This window comes from Asterias rubens, chromosome 16 (assembly GCF_902459465.1).
Source record: "Asterias rubens chromosome 16, eAstRub1.3, whole genome shotgun sequence".
Taxonomy (NCBI): Eukaryota; Metazoa; Echinodermata; class Asteroidea; order Forcipulatida; family Asteriidae; genus Asterias; species Asterias rubens.
Genome location: NC_047077.1, coordinates 4,230,043 through 4,241,215, shown reverse-complemented (window position 1 = coordinate 4,241,215; position 11,173 = coordinate 4,230,043). Strand labels below are relative to the sequence as shown.

Genomic DNA, 11,173 nt, shown 5'->3' with positions numbered 1-11,173 from the left:
GACATTCTAACCATTGAAAAAAAGTTTTCCAACATTTAAAGTTAACGATGATTTATTATTTAAACAGGCGGAGTTTGAACAATCTTACCATTTAAACTTAACTCGGCAACTTTTCCCCAAAACTTGTTTCCCCAAACAATGGCAATTTTCCCAAAAACTCGAACGTTACACAACGGCAATTTATTAAACAGACGGGTCGGACACTACTATATTTAATTTTTTTTTTCCAATACTCGAATGTCACAAAACAGCAATTTATTATACAGACGGAGTTTGGACAGTCTTAACATTAAACCAAAAATGTTTTCCAATACTCGAACGTCAATTCATTAAACAGATGGAGTTTGGACAATCTTAACATTTAAATAACATCTCAAAAGGGCAATTTATTAAACAGAGGGCTTGGACATTCTTAATGTTTAAACAATTTGTTTTTCAATACTCGTTACAAAATTAAGCAGAAAGAGTTTGGACAACTTTTACCCCAAAACAACGGCAACTTTTCCTCAACTCTTTTTCCCCAAACAATGGCAAAAATTTCCCCAAAACTCGAACGCTATCCAACAGCAATTTATTAAACCGACGGGTCGGACATTCTTAATATTTATTAAAAAAATCACTAATATACTCAAATGTTACAAAACAGCAATTTATTAAACAGACGGAGTTTGGACAAACTTAACATTGAAACATTTTTGCCCAAAACTCGGCAACTTTTCCCCGAAAAGACTTTTTTTTTCCAATACTCGAATGTTACAAAACAGCAATTTATTATACAGACGGAGTTTGGACAACCTTAACATTTAAACAAAAATGTTTTCCAAAAATCAAACGTCAATTTATTAAACAGACTTTGTTTTGACAATCTTAATAAATATTTATTTTTTTCCATTACTCGAACGTCTCAAACGGGGCAATTTATTCAGAGTTTTGATTTTTGTTCCCCAAACAGTCGCAACTTTTCCCCAAAACTTGTTTTCCCCAACCAACGGCATTTTCCCCCAAAAAACTTGAACGTTACACAACGGAAATTTATTAAACAGACGGGTCAGACATTCTTAGTATATTTAGACTCTTTTTTTTCTCTCCAATCTCGAATGTTACAAAACGGCAATTTATTATACAGACGGAGTTTGGAAATTTTTTACAGTTAAATAAAAGTGTTTTCCATTACTCAAACGTCTCAAACAGGGCAATTTATTCAGAGTTCCGATTGTTTTTACCACAAACAGTGGCAACTTTTTCCCAAAACTTAATTCCCCAAACAATGGCAATTTTCCCCCAAAACTCGATCGTTACACAAAGGAAATTTATTAAACAGACGGGTCGGACATTCTTATATTATAAAAAAAAATCACCAATATACTCAAATGTTACGAAACGGCAATTTATGTAACAGACGGAGTTTGGACAATCTTAACATTTAAACATTTTTGCCCAAAACTCGGCAACTTTTCCCCGAAACTTTTTTTCCCCCAAACAACGGCAATTTTCCCCCAAAACTTGAACGTTACACCACGGCAATTTATTAGACAGACGGGTCGGCCATTCTTATATTTAAACAATTTTTTTTTCCAATACTCGAATGTAACAAAACGGCAATTTTTTATACAGACAGAGTTTGGACAACCTTATCATTTAAACAAAAATGTTTTCCAATACTCAAACGTCAATTTATTAAACAGACGGAGTTTTGACAAAATTGTTTTCCATTACTCGAATGCTCAAACGGGACATTTTATTCAGAAGTTTGATTTTTGTTCCCCAAACAGTTGCAACTTTTACCCAAAACTTGTTTTCCCCAAACAACGGCAATTTTTCCCCAAAACTCGAACGTTACACAACGGCAATTTATAAAACAGACGGAGAGTGGACAATCTTACCATTTAAAAATTTTCCCCCAAAACTCGGCAACTTTTTCCCAAAACCCTTTTCCCCACACAACGGCAATTTTCCCCAAAAACTTGAACGTTACACAACGAAAAATTTATTAAACAGACGGGTCAGACATTCTTATATCGCATGTTACAAAACGGCAATTTATTATACAGTCGGAGTTTGGACAATCTTAAACATGGACTATAACGGTACTCCTACTTTAAAATCACTATCAGAACTTGTTTATGTTGTGTTCAGCTATCAATTCATTGTTGTGGTCATGTTTTTCTCCAAATACTTTTGCTACAATTTGACCGAAAAAATTTGACCTCGATTCTTCGATTTTGAAATTTCCCGCCCTGTACTGGTTCCCGGCTATTAAACCAACACTGAAATCCAAGCGGATCTGTAAACCAGCGGACGTCATGAACGCAGTCAAAAAATGGTGACGTATTACCCATGAAGCAACGAGAGTAAACAAAGATTACGCCATGTTACTCCGTGTGTTGTGTATGCGTTTTCATCCACACTACAGGCGTGCGTGTGTGCTACGAAGCTTTTTGTTTCTAGTGTATCAGCTATAAATACTGCCGACTATTTGGTTGTTTGTGGATGCACTTGTAGTTTCAAAGTTTGTGTAAGAAGACTGGATTGATTCCGAAATTTAAACCTCTAAACATCGAGAGAATTCAGGGGGATCTTCTACCACCAGGCCCCAGCCAGTGCTGCTTGTGCATGCTACGAGTACGACGTCGGCGGGGTCCCTCTGCCGTGGCCCTGGTCGCAAGTGGCCGTGGAACAGCAAAAGAATCAAGTGGCATTACAGAAAAGAGAGGGAGAAAAGCCTGGTAAGTACTTGTTAATAACCTTTAAAAATCTACTACTGAGAAACTATCTCCATTATTAATTCAGGCCCAATACATGTACATGTATTTGTAATAAGAAAAATAGTAAACAATCTCTACCTTTTTCATGCAAGGAACAATCATCTTGTCAAATGACACGATGTGCATGCTCTGAATCTGACCCGACTACCATAAAATATCTACATAGTGTATTGACTCTGTTGAGTGATGAATCCATGTAGCCACCCAAGTGCTTTTGGCATGTTTACATGTATGCCCTGGTTTACATTTTCTGGCATGTTCATGCTCAACCATGTGTGAACACTATATTAATCCATTTAAAAAGTTGATTGGTACAGTTAACAGTTTATTGGCCTCGCTGACATGTATTTATATTGGTCTATACTGGATTGCTGGACATTGTTTTTGCCAAAGCTGCCTAAGAATTGTTCGCTTTTTTTTTTTAAGGCACAGCTCAAAAATATGTTCAAACTCCCATCCATATAATTGCCCATCCATGGTCATTCAGATTTTTTTTCTCTCCTAATTCAGGAATTACCAATTCCAGAGAAGTTTAGTGTGAAGTTTTCCTATAGCTGTGTTTATTGGCTTGGCACGGTTAATTACATGGAGTGTTTACTATATTTGCATTTGTAAAATAAGGCCAGTTCTTTTTCAGCACTAGTTTTTTTATTTATTTATTTATTTTTTGTTTTTATATTTTTTTTGTACAGAAATAACTCGCAGCTCTACACTACAATGAGAATGCAGGACGAAGACAATGCAGGACGGAGACATGCTAGCCAGAACTAGAAATGGAGACCTAAGATTCTCAATAGCACTTTAGGTAAGTCGTAGGCCTATGCATGCAAATTTTCAGAGGATCAGATGATTTCTTCATTTTTAGTTTTTCAGCTGCCCCTTTGAAAACTGTTCACGGTGGAGGGGGGGTGGGAGGGGATGGGGTGTTGAATCGCAAGAACAGTTTTGTACTAGGTGTAGATCTGGGGGAGGGGGGTGGTTGGAGGTCATGTTTTCTATCAGACATAAAGAAAACCTGGCCCCCTGGTTTTGTTGCATGGTTTTGTTGCATGGTTTTGTTGCATGTGGACTCCTTTTGTTCTGGTTTTGCGTTAACTCCTGTAAGGTTCTTTTCAAAACTACGCCAACTCAAAGAGAGATTGTCAGTCTGTGGTGTTACGTCAAACCTTCCGAGATTGTATTTCTGCCATGTAAATTTTCAAGAAATCCCACATAACGATTATTTGGTTTTGTTTTTTATTTTTCATTAAACAGATACGCAAAGAATGCATGCAAAATGCACTTGTTCATTGTCAGCAGGGTGACAAGACATGAAAACAACTCCATCCGCAGCTGATGTGTAACCCCCGTGTCATTGACATCAACCTTCACCAGCCGGAAAAGGATGCAGCAGCTTTTTTTTTTTTTTTGGGGGGGGGGGGGGGGTGGGGGTTCAAAGGTAGTGGGTTCAACTTTGTTTGAAGAAAGAATGACCTGTGCCCAGTTTCATGGATCTGTTCACCACCAAATTCTGCGCTTATGATCACCATTCTCTGCTTACGTCCAAACGCTAAACTTCTGCGCTTACTTTGTAAGCGTAGAATGCCTGGTATAAACCAAGTATGCACCCATGACCGGCAAAAGCCAAAATTCGCTGGTAACCTGTGAAACGCGCTTGATGTAAGCACATAATTCCCTGCTTCCGCAAGTGCCGATTCTTTGTTTACAGTATGCAGATCCATGAAATTGGGCCCTAGCTTGTACACATTGATGTGGGTTTTATTTTATTAGGTGTTCGGGCAACAGCCCGAACAACTCATTGATTTTGTTTGGTTTTTTTTTTTTAGGTGTTCGGGCAACAGCCCGAACAACTCATTGATTTTGTTCGTTTTTTTTTTTTTTTTTTTTGGTTTTTCTTATTATTCTCGCTGTCGATTGTCCGCAAGAAAAAGCATAGATGCGAAGCTTGCATTAAGTTGAAACTTTGCACACAGGTAGACAATAACCAGTAGATGATGCAAAAGTTTTTACGTCACGATGACGTCATCAGTTGACGAGATACACTCATTCAAAGTTTATTATTTCAAAAAATCATAACTTTTGATCTACATGAGGGATTTTTATAATCGATACATCATCAAAAAGGGCATTAAAAACTCCGTAAACACCTCACAGACATGACCCCATTTTGATCTTGTCTTCTGGTTCAAAATCGATGTTGAAAAATCTAAAATTCACGTATAAAGCACTACAAAATTCCCCCATTGATTGCGCGAAAAGATTTTACAATTACATGTACTTTGTCACCACGTGTAAGCATGCGGTGCATTGCGGTCACCACGTGTAAGTATGCGGTGCATTGATAAGCATAGTCACGCTCTGCACCACGTGTTGATCGTTTTAGTCTGCGTACCATACTGCGTTGATAACACCTGTCACTAAAGTTAAGCAAAATCGAGCCCAGTCAGTATTTGGATGGGAGACCACTTGGCGACCAAAATTTGTACGATTTATTTTTGTATTTAATTTTTTTTTCTCCTATAAATAGCTTCGCTTTAGTCTGTTTTCAAGGCGTTTTCAACAAAGATTTTCCTCCTAGTTAGTCTCTTCTCCAGTCGTCATTATGCATAAGCTCCCATATCCTCAACCACACAAGCTATTTTGACAATCTATACATCATATGAAAGGGCTTTACGTACGTAGTCTGTTTTCAAGGTGTTTTCAACAAACATTTCCTTTTCGGTTAGTTAGTCTCTTCTCCAGTCGTCATTATGCATAAGTTCCTATGTCCTCAACCACACAAGCTATTTTGACAATCTATACATTGTACATCATATGAAAGGGCTTTACGTACGTAGTCTGTTTTCAGATGTTTTCAACAAACATTTCCTATTCGGTTAGTTAGTCTCTTCTCCAGTCGTCATTATGCATAAGCTCCCATATCCTCAACCACACAAGCTATTTTGACAATCTATACATCATATAAAAGGGCTTTACGTACGTAGTCTGTTTTCAAGGTGTTTTCAACAAACATTTCCTTTTCGGTTAGTTAGTCTCTTCTCCAGTCGTCATTATGCAGTTCCTATGTCCTCAACCACACAAGCTATTTTGACAATCTATACATCATATGAAAGGGCTTTACGTTCGTAGTCTGTTTTCAGATGTTTTCAACAAACATTTCCTATTCGGTTAGTTAGTCTCTTCTCCAGTCATCATTATGCATAAGTTCCTATGTCCTCAACCACAAAAGCTATTTTGACAATCTATACATCATATGAAAGGGCTTTACGTACGTAGTCTGTTTTCAGATGTTTTCAACAAACATTTCCTATTCGGTTAGTTAGTCTCTTCTCCAGTCGTCATTATGCATAAGTTCCTATGTCCTCAACCACAAAAGCTATTTTGACAATCTATACATCATATGAAAGGGCTTTACGTACGTAGTCTGTTTTCAAGGCGTTTTCAACAAACATTTCCCTTCTGGTTAGTTAGGCTCTTCTCCAGTCGCCATTATTCATCAGTTCACGTTTCCTCAACCACAAAAGCTATTTTGACAATCTATACATCATATGAAAGGGCCTCACGTATTCCTCAAAAATGGGTATGTTGGTGACCTTTTCTTGACTTTTTGACCTTTTTAAACTGGAAGAGCCTGTAAAATGCTTTGAAAAGGCAGTATTTAAAGACTTTTAGGTTGAAATGTACACTTTTTGATGCTTTTTCTATAAATTATTACACATCGAGAAAACTGTTTGGTTTTGATTTCTTTGTAATTTGACGAGCTATTAACAATACTTGTTTCATTTATTCACACACTGACCCAACAATAGCCGAACACCTAGTGTTTGTTTGTACAAACACTACATCTAGTTTTTTATATATATTTTTTTTTGGGGGGGGGTAACCAGGGTAGTACAATCAACTTTGTTTAAAAACAGAATAACATGGTCTGTACACAATGATTTTATTATATTCTTTTAATGTACAACTTAATTTACAATTTACAAAGAGAACCACAGCTAACTAGGTACATAACATGGCCGAGGTTTTCTTTTTTAGGGGGAGGGGCGTTGACAGGGTTGTATAGTTAACTTTTTTTGATGACGGAATGTTCAGATGATTTCGCTATCACTAGGCAACCTTTTTTCAATTTTGATATTTAAAACTGAAAAATAAACTATTGTCGTTTGCAAATACATACAGTTTTAGTGTTGTCGTTATTATGGAGGTGTACATGTAGGCTTCTGTTTTTTTGTTTTGTTTTTATATTTCTGCTAACCAAGTTGAATGTTGTTACCATGTTAATCATAGTGTATTGTTGACAACAGGGGACAAGTTTATTGCACATAAGTGCTAAATTAATCAATTTGAACCACACACCTAATTTTATAAGCCATAGTAATTTACATTTTGTGTCTTTCAGAGGGGTGGGTGGTTCAAATTAAATTAATCAATTTGAACCACCCACCCCTCTGAAAGAAACAAAATGAAATAATATACATGTTCATTTATACGTAAATTATTATGGCTTATAAAATTATTTCTCACTCCCTCCAGATCATTATAACTTGGAAAATTGTTACGACTGAAGACAAATAAACCAAAGCAAAGCTGCCTAATCCGTTGGTGGATACGAAAATCCTTCCACTGTACTGTACACGAGGGTTTGGAAATGTCCTTCGTGTTGCTGCCACCAAACATGATGTCAGTGGCAGCGGTTGAACGGCCAAGATAGTCCTAAGCTCACCACTTGCTGATATTCAACATTGCAGTGTTTTCTGTAAAACAAAACAAAAGAATTCATACAAAATTATTAACAAAAGAATTCATACAAAATTATTAACAAAAGAATTCATACAAAATTATTAACAACAGATTTGTGGTTTGCATGGTGAAGTGTTAATATTGCATGTGTGTACCTGAATTGCTTTAAAACTATACCCATGCCAGAAGGCAATCATAATCCAAAGTAACAGTTACATACATGCACATGAGATATTTGTGTAGATGCACATGTGTCCACCACCACGCAGTTACTTGGTGGAGAAAAACAACAACATAGGTTATCTACAATATCAGTTTAAATTGATAATGTATGAATTTTGCCAACAAAGTATAAAACGCAAGACAAAAATTACCCCTCCCCTCACATTTCTACTGACTAAGTCAGTGCATGTGTTGTTCACATACATGTATTATAACGTGAATGGAGGTAAACAATAAACCTTGTCCATCATGTTCGTTCATGTTTTAATTTAGTCAAGGATAGCCTTCAACTATTTTTGGGAGCAGAAATAAACTGATCAAACGAAGCATCATTCAGTATAATTCATGAAACGTTTTGTGGCCTTACCAGTCTGTCTTTAGCCGTCGATCATCAGGGTTTGGCTCATCGTCTTCGGCCTGACGATCATCGTCTCCGGGCTGGTTAACTACATGTACTCATAACACGTCGTCGGCTTCTCTCTCGTCCGGTGAGCTCCCCTTATCGCTAGAGCCCTCACTTTCCTCTGAAGTGCCTCCCTGAAATGCCTTTTCCTCATCTATACTGTGGTTTTCCCAAGACCCGCTGCCATCGGACATTTTCGCTGTTTTTTGTGTCAAAAAAATGCAGCCTATAGTGTCCGATGTTATTCCACATTCAATGTACATGTAAAATGCACGCACACGATCGACCTGACACACTGTGTACAGAGCTTCGGTACGTGGTGTGACGTCACACACTGTGTATGAATGGTTCGTGGGTCACCGGCTTTAGCCGAAACTGAGTTTTCTGGGTCGGAATTTGTGTTTTTTTTGCATGAAGGAAAAAGGTTTTATTGAATACTACTAAAATATCAGTCCTTATTTTACATTTCTTGTACAAAAATAGTAATATTGGCTATATCAATAATCCGTTATAGTCCATGTTTAACATTTAAATAAAAACGTTTTCAATTACTCGAACGTCACAAAACAGCAATTTATTAAACACTCAGACAGGTCGGAAATTCTTAACATTTAAACAAAAATGTTTTCCAGTATTCGAACGTCTCGAACGGCAATTTATTAAACAGACGGTTGGCTAATCTTACCATTTAAACATTTTCCAAAAAAACTCGAACGTTACACCAACGGCAATCGATTACACAGACGGGTCGAACATTCTTAATATTTACCGGTAAGCAATTTTTTTCCAGTACTCGAATGTTACAAAACGGCAATTTACCATAACAATTTTTTTGTTCAATACTCAAACGTCTCAAAACAGCAATTTATTAAACAGACGGTTCCAGACATTCTTTACAATTTTCAACTAAAATGTTTTCCAATACTCGAACGTCTCAAACGGGGCAATTTATTAAACAGACGGGTTGGACATTCTTAAAATTTAAAAACAATTTTTTGTTTCCCTTCTAACACTCGAAATGGGAATTTAAGTTGAACAGGTGGGTTGGACATTCTTATCATTAATTAAACACAAAATGTTAAACAGCAATTTATTAAACAGACGGGGTTTGGACAATCTTCGGCTACCATGAAAAAAAAAAATGTTTTCCACTACTACGTCTCAAACAGCAATTTTAAAAGATGGAGTTTCATTGGACGACAACTTCAACACCACACGAAACCACATCCATGGGTTTATTTAATTTTGAACGAGAATCAGGCGTGGAATTTTGTTGATACACACGAGAAAAAAAAAGGAAAAACAAAACAAATAATATTGTCAGACTCTGACTCTGACAAGTTTCTAGACGAAGAGTTTTAGTCTTCTATTTCCTATCCCTTCCCATGGTTTTTACAACTTTGCAACGTCATTCCCCAAGAGTTTAACTCTTCCATTATGAATTAAATTCATGACAACACCGACACCAATGGAAGCGGGCAGCTTGAATTTCTGGTTGCATTCTTTATTATCATGTCCGTCTGTCCAAGTGTTTTTTGTTATATCCCTATCTGAGATCATCCCTTACAGAAAGCAACCTGTTTGCCTCGCGTGGCTTAATCTTTGCTCTGTGTGTAACGAGGGCTATTGATCTGCTTCAGCGAACACGAAGACCTCCTCTCGAAAAGATGGTCCTAACGAGCCTCTTTTCATTCGCTCGCTACGAGGCGTGTTCATTCGATAGGGGTAATAACACGCTCGTCACAGCCCTCGTTTCCCCTGCGTGCCTCGATGGCAATTATGGGGCTGTACTGTATATATGGAAACGTCCCTTAACGGCGATTACTATTAAAAACATGGGAGTTCGTCGGAAATTCTTACTATTTTAACAAACAATATTGGAAGTTTCAAACGGCAACAACAGACAGGAGTTTGGAGCCAGCCACTCCTAGCCTCACAGTAAGTGACAACTTCCCCTTAGATGTGCCGCAATTGTAACTACACATTACAAAATTGCTACACTTTGTTGTAACTTGTTACAAAGTATAACAACGCTTCAATGTTTTGCTTTGTACGCCGCTCTGCTCTCATTATTGGTCAATACCAACACTCCTTGTGTTTACTGCATTTGTAATAACTTTCAAGAAGACGATCCCTGACATTGTTCTTGCATTATGCAGCGCTCGTTTCGTTTCGTGGGTACTCGATAGTTTCGCGGGTCCTCGCTCGTTTGTCTCGTAAGCTGCTTCCCAACTTAACGTGGGATACCTTGTCTCGAGAGGCGCCCCTGTTTGATTGACAAACGAGCGAGCTTCCCTCGCGTGTAGCAAGCAGGGGCACACGTTGCCGTTGCCGGTCCCACTCGTCTCGGTCCCTCCGTGCCTCGATGGCAACTAAAGGGCTGTACAGTACGAAAGTTTGGGTTTCGAAAACTAGTTTCCCTCAACAACTTTATTTAACAGTGATACGATCAAGCCAAATGTATTGGTACCAGACTAATGTTGAATTTAAAAACATTTTCTAACGTAACATGAGAATGTGTGTAGGCTACGACTTCTAAATTACTAAGTTGTGATATACTTCCAAAGTTCACTCTCAAAAATAATTTGAAGCTTTCAACATCGTGTTAAGTTTTTGTTTATGATCGATGCCGATGCATGACCAAATAATCAACCTCTTGGGCTAGTTTAGTCCGCTTGGCAAGAATAAACTCGCTGTGTGAACACAAGCCTGTTTTGGACGTAGAGGTCGTTCACATGCCGTACTAAAGTTGGTCTGAGTCCACTTAGACTGGTTCGGGTTCAACTTTTGTGCGTGTCAACGCAAATAAAGTTAGACCGGATCGGGTCTAAACCCAAAAACTTAAACCGTCCAGCGAGGCGGTCTAAGTCTAAACCAGTTCAGGTTAATCTTTTAACACTGCGTGTGGACAGAATGACATCCGGTTTTAACTCGCAACGGACGACCCATTGTGTGGTTCACTGACACGCCTGAGACCCGGAGTGCTTTTATACGGTTTCTGCCTCTGATGCCGAAAAGCACCCAGTATTTATATTACTCT

General features: G+C 37.9%; 1 long non-coding RNA gene across 1 annotated transcript; it reads left to right on the top strand.

Annotated features, from left to right (window-relative positions):
* The first annotated feature begins 2,539 nt into the window (after window positions 1-2,539).
* On the top strand, window positions 2,540-4,044 carry LOC117300855. The gene is made up of 3 exons (XR_004520227.1): window positions 2,540-2,726; window positions 3,458-3,570; window positions 4,020-4,044. It is a non-coding gene; the product is annotated as an uncharacterized LOC117300855 (long non-coding RNA).
* The last annotated feature ends 7,129 nt before the right edge of the window (window positions 4,045-11,173 follow it).